The 15,644-nt window shown below is 39.4% G+C and overlaps 1 protein-coding gene across 1 annotated transcript in view; it reads right to left on the bottom strand.

Moving 5' to 3' along the window:
- The window catches only part of LOC139548503 (calsyntenin-2-like), a 450,777-nt gene that overhangs the window by 329,884 nt on the left and 105,249 nt on the right, over nt 1-15,644 (bottom strand). The gene's annotated exons all lie outside the window — the stretch shown is intronic.

Raw genomic sequence — 15,644 nt, 5'->3', positions numbered from 1 at the left:
TAGAGGAGGTATCAGTAGACTAGACTAGAGGAGACCTAGTAACATTATGTAGAGGAGGTATCACTAGACTAGACGAGACCTAGTAACATTATATAGAGGAGGTATCAGTAGACTAGACTAGAGGAGACCTAGTAACATTATGTCGAGGAGGTATCACTAGATTAGACTAGACCTAGTAACATTATATAGAGGAGGTATCAGTAGACTAGACTAGAGGAGACCTAGTAACATTATATAGAGGAGGTATCACTAGACTAGACTAGAGGAGACCTAGTAACATTATATAGAGGAGGTATCAGTAGACTAGACTAGAGGAGACCTAGTAACATTATATAGAGGAGGTATCAGTAGATTAGACTAGAGGAGACCTAGTAACATTATATAGAGGAGGTATCAGTAGACTAGACTAGACGAGACCTAGTAACATTATATAGAGGAGGTATCAGTAGATTAGACTAGAGGAGACCTAGTAACATTATATAGAGGAGGTATCACTAGATTAGACTAGAGGAGACCTAGTAACATTATGTAGAGGAGGTATCAGTAGACTAGACTAGAGGAGACCTAGTAACATTATATAGAGGAGGTATCACTAGACTAGACTAGAGGAGACCTAGTAACATTATGTAGAGGAGGTATCAGTAGATTAGACTAGAGGAGACCTAGTAACATTATATAGAGGAGGTATCACTAGATTAGACTAGAGGAGACCTAGTAACATTATGTAGAGGAGGTATCAGTAGACTAGACTAGAGGAGACCTAGTAACATTATGTAGAGGAGGTATCAGTAGATTAGACTAGAGGAGACCTAGTAACATTATGTAGAGGAGGTATCACTAGATTAGACTAGAGGAGACCTAGTAACATTATGTAGAGGAGGTATCACTAGATTAGACTAGAGGAGACCTAGTAACATTATGTAGAGGAGGTATCAGTAGACTAGACTAGAGGAGACCTAGTAACATTATGTAGAGGAGGTATCAGTAGATTAGACTAGAGGAGACCTAGTAACATTATATAGAGGAGGTATCACTAGATTAGACTAGAGGAGACCTAGTAACATTATGTAGAGGAGGTATCACTAGATTAGACTAGAGGAGACCTAGTAACATTATGTAGAGGAGGTATCAGTAGATTAGACTAGAGGAGACCTAGTAACATTATATAGAGGAGGTATCACTAGATTAGACTAGAGGAGACCTAGTAACATTATGTAGAGGAGGTATCAGTAGACTAGACTAGAGGAGACCTAGTAACATTATATAGAGGAGGTATCAGTAGACTAGACTAGAGGAGACCTAGTAACATTATGTAGAGGAGGTATCACTAGACTAGACTAGAGGAGACCTAGTAACATTATATAGAGGAGGTATCACTAGATTAGACTAGACTAGACCTAGTAACATTATATAGAGGAGGTATCAGTAGATTAGACTAGAGGAGACCTAGTAACATTATATAGAGGAGGTATCAGTAGACTAGACTAGAGGAGACCTAGTAACATTATATAGAGGAGGTATCACTAGATTAGACTAGAGGAGACCTAGTAACATTATATAGAGGAGGTATCAGTAGACTAGACTAGAGGAGACCTAGTAACATTATGTAGAGGAGGTATCACTAGATTAGACTAGAGGAGACCTAGTAACATTATATAGAGGAGGTATCACTAGATTAGACTAGAGGAGACCTAGTAACATTATATAGAGGAGGTATCAGTAGACTAGACTAGAGGAGACCTAGTAACATTATGTAGAGGAGGTATCACTAGATTAGACTAGAGGAGACCTAGTAACATTATGTAGAGGAGGTATCAGTAGATTAGACTAGAGGAGACCTAGTAACATTATATAGAGGAGGTATCACTAGACTAGACTAGAGGAGACCTAATAACATTATATAGAGGAGGTATCACTAGACTAGACTAGAGGAGACCTAGTAACATTATATAGAGGAGGTATCACTAGATTAGACTAGAGGAGACCTAGTAACATTATATAGAGGAGGTATCACTAGATTAGACTAGAGGAGACCTAGTAACATTATATAGAGGAGGTATCAGTAGACTAGACTAGAGGAGACCTAGTAACATTATATAGAGGAGGTATCACTAGACTAGACTAGAGGAGACCTAGTAACATTATATAGAGGAGGTATCAGTAGACTAGACTAGAGGAGACCTAGTAACATTATGTAGAGGAGGTATCACTAGATTAGACTAGAGGAGACCTAGTAACATTATATAGAGGAGGTATCACTAGACTAGACTAGAGGAGACCTAGTAACATTATGTAGAGGAGGTATCACTAGATTAGACTAGACTAGACCTAGTAACATTATATAGAGGAGGTATCACTAGATTAGACTAGAGGAGACCTAGTAACATTATATAGAGGAGGTATCAGTAGATTAGACTAGAGGAGACCTAGTAACATTATATAGAGGAGGTATCACTAGATTAGACTAGAATAGACCTAGTAACATTATATAGAGGATGTATCACTAGATTAGACTAGAGGAGACCTAGTAACATTATATAGAGGAGGTATCAGTAGATTAGACTAGAGGAGACCTAGTAACATTATATAGAGGAGGTATCACTAGACTAGACTAGACCTAGAAACATTATATAGAGGAGGTATCATTAGATTAGACTAGAGGAGAACTAGTAACATTATATAGAGGAGGTATAACTAGATTAGACTAGAGGAGACCTAGTAACATTATGTAGAGGAGGTATCACTAGACTAGACGAGACCTAGTAACATTATATAGAGGAGGTATCAGTAGACTAGACTAGAGGAAACCTAGTAACATTATATAGAGGAGGTATCAGTAGACTAGACTAGAGGAGACCTAGTAACATTATATAGAGGAGGTATCAGTAGACTAGACTAGAGGAGACCTAGTAACATTATATAGAGGAGGTATCACTAGATTAGACTAGAGGAGACCTAGTAACATTATGTAGAGGAGGTATCAGTAGACTAGACTAGAGGAGACCTAGTAACATTATGTAGAGGAGGTATCACTAGACTAGACTAGAGGAGACCTAGTAACATTATGTAGAGGAGGTATCACTAGACTAGACTAGAGGAGTCCTAGTAACATTATGTCGAGGAGGTATCAGTAGACTAGACTAGAGGAAACCTAGTAACATTCTGTAGAGGAGGTATCACTAGATTAGACTAGACTAGACCTAGTAACATTATGTAGAGGAGGTATCACTAGATTAGACTAGACTAGACCTAGTAACATTATGTAGAGGAGGAATCACACAATTAGACTAGAGGACCCCTAGAAACACTATATAGAGGAGGTATCAGTAGACTAGACTAGAGGAAACCTAGTAACATTCTGTAGAGGAGGTATCACTAGACTAGAATAGACGAGACCTAGTAACATTCTATAGAGGAGGTATCACTAGACTAGACTAGACCTAGTAACATTATATAGAGGAGGTATCACTAGATTAGACTAGAGGAGACCTAGTAACATTATGTAGAGGAGGTATCAGTAGACTAGACTAGAGGAAACGTAGTAACATTCTGTAGAGGAGGTATCACTAGACTAGAATAGACGAGACCTAGTAACATTCTATAGAGGAGGTATCACTAGACTAGACTAGACCTAGTAACATTATGTAGAGGAGGTATCAGTAGACTAGACTAGAGGAGACCTAGTAACATTATGTAGAGGAGGTATCAGTAGATTAGACTAGAGGAGACCTAGTAACATTATGTAGAGGAGGTATCAGTAGATTAGACTAGAGGAGACCTAGTAACATTATATAGAGGAGGTATCACTAGATTAGACTAGAGGAGACCTAGTAACATTATGTAGAGGAGGTATCAGTAGACTAGACTAGAGGAGACCTAGTAACATTATGTAGAGGAGGTATCAGTAGATTAGACTAGAGGAGACCTAGTAACATTATGTAGAGGAGGTATCAGTAGATTAGACTAGAGGAGACCTAGTAACATTATATAGAGGAGGTATCACTAGATTAGACTAGAGGAGACCTAGTAACATTATGTAGAGGAGGTATCACTAGATTAGACTAGAGGAGACCTAGTAACATTATGTAGAGGAGGTATCAGTAGATTAGACTAGAGGAGACCTAGTAACATTATATAGAGGAGGTATCACTAGATTAGACTAGAGGAGACCTAGTAACATTATGTAGAGGAGGTATCAGTAGACTAGACTAGAGGAGACCTAGTAACATTATATAGAGGAGGTATCAGTAGACTAGACTAGAGGAGACCTAGTAACATTATGTAGAGGAGGTATCACTAGACTAGACTAGAGGAGACCTAGTAACATTATATAGAGGAGGTATCACTAGATTAGACTAGACTAGACCTAGTAACATTATATAGAGGAGGTATCAGTAGATTAGACTAGAGGAGACCTAGTAACATTATATAGAGGAGGTATCAGTAGACTAGACTAGAGGAGACCTAGTAACATTATATAGAGGAGGTATCACTAGATTAGACTAGAGGAGACCTAGTAACATTATATAGAGGAGGTATCAGTAGACTAGACTAGAGGAGACCTAGTAACATTATGTAGAGGAGGTATCACTAGATTAGACTAGAGGAGACCTAGTAACATTATATAGAGGAGGTATCACTAGATTAGACTAGAGGACACCTAGTAACATTATATAGAGGAGGTATCAGTAGACTAGACTAGAGGAGACCTAGTAACATTATGTAGAGGAGGTATCACTAGATTAGACTAGAGGAGACCTAGTAACATTATGTAGAGGAGGTATCAGTAGATTAGACTAGAGGAGACCTAGTAACATTATATAGAGGAGGTATCACTAGACTAGAGGAGACCTAGTAACATTATATAGAGGAGGTATCACTAGACTAGACTAGAGGAGACCTAGTAACATTATATAGAGGAGGTATCACTAGATTAGACTAGAGGAGACATAGTAACATTATATAGAGGAGGTATCACTAGATTAGACTAGAGGAGACCTAGTAACATTATATAGAGGAGGTATCAGTAGACTAGACTAGAGGAGACCTAGTAACATTATATAGAGGAGGTATCACTAGACTAGACTAGAGGAGACCTAGTAACATTATATAGAGGAGGTATCAGTAGACTAGACTAGAGGAGACCTAGTAACATTATGTAGAGGAGGTATCACTAGATTAGACTAGAGGAGACCTAGTAACATTATATAGAGGAGGTATCACTAGACTAGACTAGAGGAGACCTAGTAACATTATGTAGAGGAGGTATCACTAGATTAGACTAGACTAGACCTAGTAACATTATATAGAGGAGGTATCACTAGATTAGACTAGAGGAGACCTAGTAACATTATATAGAGGAGGTATCAGTAGATTAGACTAGAGGAGACCTAGTAACATTATATAGAGGAGGTATCACTAGATTAGACTAGACTAGACCTAGTAACATTATATAGAGGAGGTATCACTAGATTAGACTAGAGGAGACCTAGTAACATTATATAGAGGAGGTATCAGTAGATTAGACTAGAGGAGACCTAGTAACATTATATAGAGGAGGTATCACTAGACTAGACTAGACCTAGAAACATTATATAGAGGAGGTATCATTAGATTAGACTAGAGGAGACCTAGTAACATTATATAGAGGAGGTATAACTAGATTAGACTAGAGGAGACCTAGTAACATTATGTAGAGGAGGTATCACTAGACTAGACTAGAGGAGACCTAGTAACATTATATAGAGGAGGTATCAGTAGACTAGACTAGAGGAAACCTAGTAACATTATGTAGAGGAGGTATCAGTAGACTAGACTAGAGGAAACCTAGTAACATTCTGTAGAGGAGGTATCACTAGACTAGAATAGACGAGACCTAGTAACATTATATAGAGGAGGTATCACTAGACTAGACTAGACCTAGTAACATTATATAGAGGAGGAATCACACAATTAGACTAGAGGAGACCTAGTAACATTATATAGAGGAGGTATCAGTAGACTAGACTAGAGGAGACCTAGTAACATTATGTAGAGGAGGTATCAGTAGACTAGACTAGAGGAGACCTAGTAACATTATGTAGAGGAGGTATCAGTAGATTAGACTAGAGGAGACCTAGTAACATTATGTAGAGGAGGTATCAGTAGATTAGACTAGAGGAGACCTAGTAACATTATATAGAGGAGGTATCACTAGATTAGACTAGAGGAGACCTAGTAACATTATGTAGAGGAGGTATCACTAGATTAGACTAGAGGAGACCTAGTAACATTATGTAGAGGAGGTATCAGTAGATTAGACTAGAGGAGACCTAGTAACATTATATAGAGGAGGTATCACTAGATTAGACTAGAGGAGACCTAGTAACATTATGTAGAGGAGGTATCAGTAGACTAGACTAGAGGAGACCTAGTAACATTATATAGAGGAGGTATCAGTAGACTAGACTAGAGGAGACCTAGTAACATTATGTAGAGGAGGTATCACTAGACTAGACTAGAGGAGACCTAGTAACATTATATAGAGGAGGTATCACTAGATTAGACTAGACTAGACCTAGTAACATTATATAGAGGAGGTATCAGTAGATTAGACTAGAGGAGACCTAGTAACATTATATAGAGGAGGTATCAGTAGACTAGACTAGAGGAGACCTAGTAACATTATATAGAGGAGGTATCACTAGATTAGACTAGAGGAGACCTAGTAACATTATATAGAGGAGGTATCAGTAGACTAGACTAGAGGAGACCTAGTAACATTATGTAGAGGAGGTATCACTAGATTAGACTAGAGGAGACCTAGTAACATTATATAGAGGAGGTATCACTAGATTAGACTAGAGGACACCTAGTAACATTATATAGAGGAGGTATCAGTAGACTAGACTAGAGGAGACCTAGTAACATTATGTAGAGGAGGTATCACTAGATTAGACTAGAGGAGACCTAGTAACATTATGTAGAGGAGGTATCAGTAGATTAGACTAGAGGAGACCTAGTAACATTATATAGAGGAGGTATCACTAGACTAGACTAGAGGAGACCTAGTAACATTATATAGAGGAGGTATCACTAGACTAGACTAGAGGAGACCTAGTAACATTATATAGAGGAGGTATCACTAGATTAGACTAGAGGAGACCTAGTAACATTATATAGAGGAGGTATCACTAGATTAGACTAGAGGAGACCTAGTAACATTATATAGAGGAGGTATCAGTAGACTAGACTAGAGGAGACCTAGTAACATTATATAGAGGAGGTATCACTAGACTAGACTAGAGGAGACCTAGTAACATTATATAGAGGAGGTATCAGTAGACTAGACTAGAGGAGACCTAGTAACATTATGTAGAGGAGGTATCACTAGATTAGACTAGAGGAGACCTAGTAACATTATATAGAGGAGGTATCACTAGACTAGACTAGAGGAGACCTAGTAACATTATGTAGAGGAGGTATCACTAGATTAGACTAGACTAGACCTAGTAACATTATATAGAGGAGGTATCACTAGATTAGACTAGAGGAGACCTAGTAACATTATATAGAGGAGGTATCAGTAGATTAGACTAGAGGAGACCTAGTAACATTATATAGAGGAGGTATCACTAGATTAGACTAGACTAGACCTAGTAACATTATATAGAGGAGGTATCACTAGATTAGACTAGAGGAAACCTAGTAACATTATATAGAGGAGGTATCACTAGACTAGACTAGACCTAGAAACATTATATAGAGGAGGTATCATTAGATTAGACTAGAGGAGACCTAGTAACATTATATAGAGGAGGTATAACTAGATTAGACTAGAGGAGACCTAGTAACATTATGTAGAGGAGGTATCACTAGACTAGACTAGAGGAGACCTAGTAACATTATATAGAGGAGGTATCAGTAGACTAGACTAGAGGAAACCTAGTAACATTATGTAGAGGAGGTATCAGTAGACTAGACTAGAGGAAACCTAGTAACATTCTGTAGAGGAGGTATCACTAGACTAGAATAGACGAGACCTAGTAACATTATATAGAGGAGGTATCACTAGACTAGACTAGACCTAGTAACATTATATAGAGGAGGAATCACACAATTAGACTAGAGGAGACCTAGTAACATTATATAGAGGAGGTATCACTAGATTAGACTAGAGGAGACCTAGTAACATTATATAGAGGAGGTATCAGTAGACTAGACTAGAGGAGACCTAGTAACATTATGTAGAGGAGGTATCAGTAGACTAGACTAGAGGAAACCTAGTAACATTCTGTAGAGGAGGTATCACTAGACTAGAATAGACGAGACCTAGTAACATTCTATATAGGAGGTATCACTAGACTAGACTAGACCTAGTAACATTACATAGAGGAGGTATCACTAGATTAGACTAGAGGAGACCTAGTAACATTATATAGAGGAGGTATCACTAGACTAGACTAGAGGAGACCTAGTAACATTATGTAGAGGAGGTATCAGTAGACTAGACTAGAGGAGACCTAGTAACATTATATAGAGGAGGTATCACTAGATTAGACTAGAGGAGACCTAGTAACATTATGTAGAGGAGGTATCAGTAGACTAGACTAGAGGAGACCTAGTAACATTATATAGAGGAGGTATCAGTAGACTAGACTAGAGGAGACCTAGTAACATTATATAGAGGAGGTATCACTAGATTAGACTAGAGGAGACCTAGTAACATTATGTAGAGGAGGTATCACTAGACTAGACTAGAGGAGACCTAGTAACATTATGTCGAGGAGGTATCAGTAGACTAGACTAGAGGAAACCTAGTAACATTCTGTAGAGGAGGTATCACTAGACTAGAATAGACGAGACCTAGTAACATTATGTAGAGGAGGAATCACACAATTAGACTAGAGGACCCCTAGAAACACTATATAGAGGAGGTATCAGTAGACTAGACTAGAGGAAACCTAGTAACATTCTGTAGAGGAGGTATCACTAGACTAGAATAGACGAGACCTAGTAACATTCTATAGAGGAGGTATCACTAGACTAGACTAGACCTAGTAACATTATATAGAGGAGGTATCACTAGATTAGACTAGAGGAGACCTAGTAACATTATATAGAGGAGGTATCAGTAGACTAGACTAGAGGAGACCTAGTAACATTATATAGAGGAGGTATCAGTAGACTAGACTAGACGAGACCTAGAAACATTCTGTAGAGGAGGTATCAGTAGACTAGACTAGAGGAGACCTAGTAACATTATATAGAGGAGGTATCACTAGACTAGACTAGAGGAGACCTAGTAACATTATGTAGAGGAGGTATCACTAGACTAGACTAGAGGAGACCTAGTAACATTATGTAGAGGAGGTATCACTAGACTAGACTAGAGGAGACCTAGTAACATTATGTAGAGGAGGTATCACTAGACTAGACTAGAGGAGACCTAGTAACATTATGTAGAGGAGGTATCACTAGACTAGACTAGAGGAGACCTAGTAACATTATGTAGAGGAGGTATCAGTAGACTAGACTAGAGGAGACCTAGTAACATTATGTAGAGGAGGAATCACTAGACTAGACTAGAGGAGACCTAGTAACATTATGTAGAGGAGGTATCACTAGACTAGACTAGAGGAGACCTAGTAACATTATGTAGAGGAGGTATCACTAGACTAGACTAGAGGAGACCTAGTAACATTATATAGAGGAGGTATCACTAGACTAGAGGAGACCTAGTAACATTATGTAGAGGAGGTATCACTAGACTAGACTAGAGGAGACCTAGTAACATTATGTAGAGGAGGTATCACTAGACTAGACTAGAGGAGACCTAGTAACATTATGTAGAGGAGGTATCACTAGACTAGACTAGAGGAGACCTAGTAACATTATGTAGAGGAGGTATCACTAGACTAGACTAGAGGAGACCTAGTAACATTATGTAGAGGAGGTATCACTAGACTAGACTAGAGGAGACCTAGTAACATTATGTAGAGGAGGTATCACTAGACTAGACTAGAGGAGACCTAGTAACATTATATAGAGGAGGTATCACTAGACTAGACTAGAGGAGACCTAGTAACATTATATAGAGGAGGAATCACTAGACTAGACTAGAGGAGACCTAGTAACATTATGTAGAGGAGGTATCACTAGACTAGACTAGAGGAGACCTAGTAACATTATGTAGAGGAGGAATCACTAGACTAGACTAGAGGAGACCTAGTAACATTCTATAGAGGAGGTATCACTAGACTAGACTAGAGGAGACCTAGTAACATTATGTAGAGGAGGTATCAGTAGACTAGACTAGAGGAGACCTAGTAACATTATGTAGAGGAGGTATCAGTAGACTAGACTAGAGGAGACCTAGTAACATTATATAGAGGAGGTATCACTAGACTAGAGTAGAGGAGACCTAGTAACATTATATAGAGGAGGTATAGGTAGACTAGACTAGAGGAGACCTAGTAACATTATATAGAGGAGGAATCACTAGACTAGACTAGAGGAGACCTAGTAACATTATGTAGAGGAGGTATCACTAGACTAGACTAGAGGAGACCTAGTAACATTATGTAGAGGAGGTATCACTAGACTAGACTAGAGGAGACCTAGTAACATTATGTAGAGGAGGTATCACTAGACTAGACTAGAGGAGACCTAGTAACATTATGTAGAGGAGGTATCACTAGACTAGACAAGAGGAGACCTAGTAACATTATGTAGAGGAGGTATCAGTAGACTAGACTAGAGGAGACCTAGTAACATTATGTAGAGGAGGTATCACTAGACTAGACTAGAAGAGACCTAGTAACATTATGTAGAGGAGGTATCACTAGACTAGACTAGAGGAGACCTAGTAACATTATGTAGAGGAGGTATCACTAGACTAGACTAGAGGAGACCTAGTAACATTATGTAGAGGAGGTATCAGTAGACTAGACTAGAGGAGACCTAGTAACATTATATAGAGGAGGTATCAATAGATTAGACTAGAGGAGACCTAGTAACATTATATAGAGGAGGTATCACTAGATTAGAATAGAGGAGACCTAGTAACATTATGTAGAGGAGGTATCACTAGATTAGACTAGAGGAGACCTAGTAACATTATATAGAGGAGGTATCACTAGACTAGACTAGAGGAGACCTAGTAACATTATGTAGAGGAGGTATCAGTAGACTAGACTAGAGGAGACCTAGTAACATTATATAGAGGAGGTATCACTAGATTAGACTAGAGGAGACCTAGTAACATTATATAGAGGAGGTATCAGTAGACTAGACTAGAGGAGACCTAGTAACATTATATAGAGGAGGTATCACTAGATTAGACTAGAGGAGACCTAGTAACATTATGTAGAGGTATCAGTAGACTAGACTAGAGGAGACCTAGTAACATTATGTAGAGGAGGTATCACTAGACTAGACTAGAGGAGACCTAGTAACATTATGTAGAGGAGGTATCACTAGACTAGACTAGAGGAGACCTAGTAACATTATGTAGAGGAGGTATCACTAGACTAGACTAGAGGAGACCTAGTAACATTATGTAGAGGAGGTATCACTAGACTAGACTAGAGGAGACCTAGTAACATTATGTAGAGGAGGTATCAGTAGACTAGACTAGAGGAGACCTAGTAACATTATGTAGAGGAGGTATCACTAGACTAGACTAGAGGAGACCTAGTAACATTATGTAGAGGAGGTATCACTAGACTAGACTAGAGGAGACCTAGTAACATTATGTAGAGGAGGTATCACTAGACTAGACTAGAGGAGACCTAGTAACATTATGTAGAGGAGGTATCAGTAGACTAGACTAGAGGAGACCTAGTAACATTATATAGAGGAGGTATCACTAGATTAGAATAGAGGAGACCTAGTAACATTATGTAGAGGAGGTATCACTAGATTAGACTAGAGGAGACCTAGTAACATTATATAGAGGAGGTATCACTAGACTAGACTAGAGGAGACCTAGTAACATTATGTAGAGGAGGTATCAGTAGACTAGACTAGAGGAGACCTAGTAACATTATATAGAGGAGGTATCACTAGATTAGACTAGAGGAGACCTAGTAACATTATATAGAGGAGGTATCAGTAGACTAGACTAGAGGAGACCTAGTAACATTATATAGAGGAGGTATCACTAGATTAGACTAGAGGAGACCTAGTAACATTATGTAGAGGAGGTATCAGTAGACTAGACTAGAGGAGACCTAGTAACATTATGTAGAGGAGGTATCACTAGACTAGACTAGAGGAGACCTAGTAACATTATGTAGAGGATGTATCACTAGACTAGACTAGAGGAGACCTAGTAACATTATGTAGAGGAGGTATCACTAGACTAGACTAGAGGAGACCTAGTAACATTATGTAGAGGAGGTATCAGTAGACTAGACTAGAGGAGACCTAGTAACATTATATAGAGGAGGTATCACTAGATTAGACTAGAGGAGACCTAGTAACATTATATAGAGGAGGTATCACTAGATTAGAATAGAGGAGACCTAGTAACATTATGTAGAGGAGGTATCACTAGATTAGACTAGAGGAGACCTAGTAACATTATATAGAGGAGGTATCACTAGACTAGACTAGAGGATACCTAGTAACATTATGTAGAGGAGGTATCAGTAGACTAGACTAGAGGAGACCTAGTAACATTATATAGAGGAGGTATCACTAGATTAGACTAGAGGAGAACTAGTAACATTATATAGAGGAGGTATCACTAGATTAGACTAGAGGAGACCTAGTAACATTATGTAGAGGAGGTATCACTAGACTAGAATAGACGAGACCTAGTAACATTATATAGAGGAGGTATCAGTAGACTAGACTAGACCTAGTAACATTATATAGAGGAGGTATCACTAGATTAGACTAGAGGAGACCTAGTAACATTATATAGAGGAGGTATCACTAGACTAGACTAGAGGAGACCTAGTAACATTCTGTAGAGGAGGTATCACTAGACTAGACTAGAGGAGACCTAGTAACATTATGTAGAGGAGGTATCACTAGATTAGACTAGAGGAGACCTAGTAACATTATATAGAGGAGGTATCAGTAGACTAGACTAGAGGAGACCTAGTAACATTATGTAGAGGAGGAATCACTAGACTAGACTAGAGGAGACCTAGTAACATTCTATAGAGGAGGTATCACTAGACTAGACTAGACGAGACCTAGAAACATTATATAGAGGAGGTATCACTAGATTAGACTAGAGGAAACCTAGTAACATTATATAGAGGAGGTATCAGTAGACTAGACTAGACGAGACCTAGAAACATTATATAGAGGAGGTATCACTAGATTAGACTAGAGGAAACCTAGTAACATTATATAGAGGAGGTATCAGTAGATTAGACTAGAGGAGACCTAGTAACATTATATAGAGGAGGTATCAGTAGACTAGACTAGAGGAAACCTAGTAACATTATGTAGAGGAGGTATCAGTGGACTAGACTAGAGGAGACCTAGTAACATTATATAGAGGAGGTATCAGTAGACTAGACTAGAGGAGACCTAGTAACATTATATAGAGGAGGTATCAGTAGACTAGACTAGAGGAGACCTAGTAACATTATATAGAGGAGGTATCAGTAGACTAGAGGAGACCTAGTAACATTATGTAGAGGAGGTATCACTAGACTAGACTAGAGGAGACCTAGTAACATTATATAGAGGAGGTATCAGTAGACTAGACTAGAGGAGACCTAGTAACATTATATAGAGGAGGTATCACTAGACTAGACTAGAGGAAACCTAGTAACATTATATAGAGGAGGTATCAGTAGACTAGACTAGAGGAGACCTAGTAACATTATGTAGAGGAGGTATCACTAGACTAGAGGAGACCTAGTAACATTATGTAGAGGAGGTATCACTAGACTAGACTAAAGGAGACCTAGTAACATTATATAGAGCAGGTATCACTAGACTAGACGAGACGAGACCTAGAAACATTCTGTAGAGGAGGTATCACTAGACTAGACTAGAGGAGACCTAGTAACATTATGTAGAGGAGGTATCCATAGACTAGACTAGACGAGACCTAGAAACATTCTGTAGAGGAGGTATCACTAGACTAGACTAGAGGAGACCTAGTAACATTATGTAGAGGAGGTATCAGTAGACTACAATAGACGAGACCTAGTAACATTATGTAGAGGAGGTATCCGTAGACTAGACTAGACGAGACCTAGAAACATTATGTAGAGGAAGTATCACTAGACTAGAGGAGACCTAGTAACATTATGTGGAAGAGGAGAGGAGACTTGGGGACATTGAAGTGTCCCCTGAGTGGTCATTGTGTGTATGTCTGTTTCTCCCTCCTGTCCTGCTGACTACAGCCCTCTCTTTTCACCCTTTCTCCCTCTCTTCCCAAGAGCCCTCCACTCCTCTCAGACCACATAACGATACATACTATACACTAGCGCCATGCTAAAGCATCCTCCAAACAGACCCAAGGCCACATCGCACAGAACATCTCCAGTTCCCCTCAGACCACAGAACATCTTCAGTTCCCCTCAGACCACAGAACATCTTCAGTTCCACCCAGACCACAGAACATCTCCAGTTCCTCTCAGACCACAGAACATCTCCAGTTCCCCTCAGACCACAGAACATCTCCAGTTCCCCTCAGACCACAGAACATCTCCAGTTCCACCCAGACCACAGAACATCTTCAGTTCCACCCAGACCACAGAACATCTTCAGTTCCACCCAGACCACAGAACATCTTCAGTTCCACCCAGACCACAGAACATCTCCAGTTCCACCCAGACCACAGAACATCTTCAGTTCCACCCAGACCACAGAACATCTTCAGTTCCACCCAGACCACAGAACATCTCCAGTTCCCCTCAGACCACAGAACACCTCCAGTTCCTCTCAGACATGTCTGTACACAGCACCATATCTCCCAGCGTACACCTTGCCAGGCAATGTCAGGGTCACATTCACCCACATTCTTCTCTTATCAAACAACAACAGCAATGATACCAAACCAACATCACAACAAGCAAAAACTTACAATATCTATCTGAGAGAAGAGAGAAGGAGAGAGGGAGAGGGAGGGATCGGCAGCATGAAACAGGAGACCTGAAGAAATGTCAGGTTAATCCGCCAGGGCAAGGCCGTCGCCCGAGAGAAAGGTAGAGCGAAAGGAGAAAGAGAAAACGAGAGCAACGTTTTTACGCTCTTCTTTATATCGCCTGTCTTTCTGCCATCGCCAAGTCAGTCCACAATGGAGGCTGGAAACAGATTAGCCTACCCATCATCCAGCCATACTGACATCTAGAAAAGGATTAGAGCTACCCTGTCCTCAGTCTGTGATAGGGTGTCAAATATCCAAACAGATGAAAACCAATTCAAGATATCAGATATATTACGCATCTCTGAAATCTCCCAGCTGTTTGTTTGTTCCATATCAAATTATGAAAACATAAAAGTTGTAGGTTAATAATATTTATAACATTTTCCCTGACGGAAGATACTAATGAAATACTCTTTCTTGTATCAATTAGTGACAGACAGACAACATGGCCATGGCACGCCAGACACAGAGATGAAAGAGATCAGGAATCATCTCGATAATAATGAGCTTTTGAGAAAGGAGAGGAACAGGAGCAGTTGAC

This window comes from Salvelinus alpinus, chromosome 21, assembly GCF_045679555.1.
Source record: "Salvelinus alpinus chromosome 21, SLU_Salpinus.1, whole genome shotgun sequence".
In the NCBI taxonomy this organism is placed as follows: domain Eukaryota; kingdom Metazoa; phylum Chordata; class Actinopteri; order Salmoniformes; family Salmonidae; genus Salvelinus; species Salvelinus alpinus.
Note: the sequence above shows the minus strand (reverse complement) of the source record. Positions and strands in the feature narration are given on the sequence as shown.